At 39.2% G+C, this 1472-nt stretch overlaps 1 pseudogene; it reads right to left on the reverse strand.

Annotated features, from left to right (window-relative positions):
- Positions 1-1103, reverse strand: part of LOC101346251 (solute carrier family 22 member 9-like) — a 67472-nt pseudogene extending 66369 nt beyond the window's left edge.
- Between the last annotated feature and the right edge of the window lie 369 nt (positions 1104-1472).

The raw sequence follows: 1472 nt of genomic DNA on the forward strand, positions 1-1472 counted from the left end.
TAACTGTTAAATGAGAAACTATTGTTCTGTAAGCCTTCATCTTAAGTGAGAATAACAGCACAATTGGAAGAGCGTAGTCAATGTCACTCAAGTGTGCATATAGAAATTTTTGAACTGGTGTATCTTTGGCTATGTGTATTTTCACCCCCCCCAAAAAAAAAGGTTGAGAAGTTAGAGGGTTGATATGTTGTGGGCTTGTTAACCAATGTCATAAAACAACATGTGTACTACTGTTTCATGAGAAACTATTTGTTCTGTAAGCCTTCACCTGAAATATAATAAAAAAATTTAAAAAAAAATTATTGAAGCTGGATTTTTACCCCTAGAGCATCTCTTAAGACTCTTCTGAGGTACAGTCTGAGCCTGAAGAATTTGTCAATCTCCACAGATGTTTCTAATTTGCAAACACCGTTTGCATTAGTGATCTAGCACACCATTTTCATACAGTATATAAATTATTTTCTTAAACATTGGTCTTCTCAAGAATAAAAGCACTGTGACAGCAGAGTTCTTGTCTATTTTTGAATTCCTTAGCTTCAGTATCTATGTACATTGCCTGGCATTTAATAGATAAGCAACTGATACTTGCTGAAATACTTGCATTATGACTAAAAGCTTGAAGCACGTTCATTACTTGTGTTACCTGTAAACAGATAACAGTACAGATCGTGTATTCACAGGAGGAAAATGGTGCATCTTACCTCAGTCACAATGGTAGAGGGGAAGGTGCTTTTGTCATATACCCAGCCATCCACACAGGGCTCTGTGTTTGGCTTGGTTATGTTGAGGAAAGTCCCATTCAAATGAAGGAGCTGCCACTGGAGGTGGAGGAAGTGATGGCACGTCTCTGCCTTCAGGTTTGAGTCCAGTGGGATGGAGATTCTCAGGAGAGCATCAGGACTCAGGATCCCAGTACCATTACTAGAGACAGTGGGGTTGTCGAGGATGTGGACCCAGCAGCGATGACCAGGGATAGAGGCAGTGAAGTTTTCCAGTGGAATATGAGGTTGTGTTATGACGTTGGAGAGAAGAAGGAAAGCCATCTGAAGAATCTGGAATCACCCCTGGCCCCCAGCTTTGTGCAGGAAGTCCTGAAATCCCATTGAGGCTGAATACGTGATACCCAGAAGAGGTAAAATGACTTTATAAAGATAAGTTCAAAGGAAGAAAATGTCTCTTTTTAGTAAGTCACACTAAGTTAGTGTTGAAGTTGACATATCTTTCTCCTCAATGGACCGAATGTCATCACTGTAGCAGAGCATTGGAAGGAGCTTCTTCAAGTTTTTTGGGATCAAGTATCTAGCTGTTTTCATAGGCAGTAACTTAGCAGAGATACTTTCAGTTGTTTATAATTAAATCTGTTTAAAGATCTACTCTGTGAAAATCTTTGTCCTCAGAAACAACTATTTGTCAGCATTGGACTTTGATCTGCAAATACTTCCCAAACAAACTAGATAAACTTGCTACATGAT

This window comes from Trichechus manatus, unplaced genomic scaffold (assembly GCF_000243295.1).
Source record: "Trichechus manatus latirostris isolate Lorelei unplaced genomic scaffold, TriManLat1.0 scaffold00113, whole genome shotgun sequence".
NCBI lineage: Eukaryota > Metazoa > Chordata > Mammalia > Sirenia > Trichechidae > Trichechus > Trichechus manatus.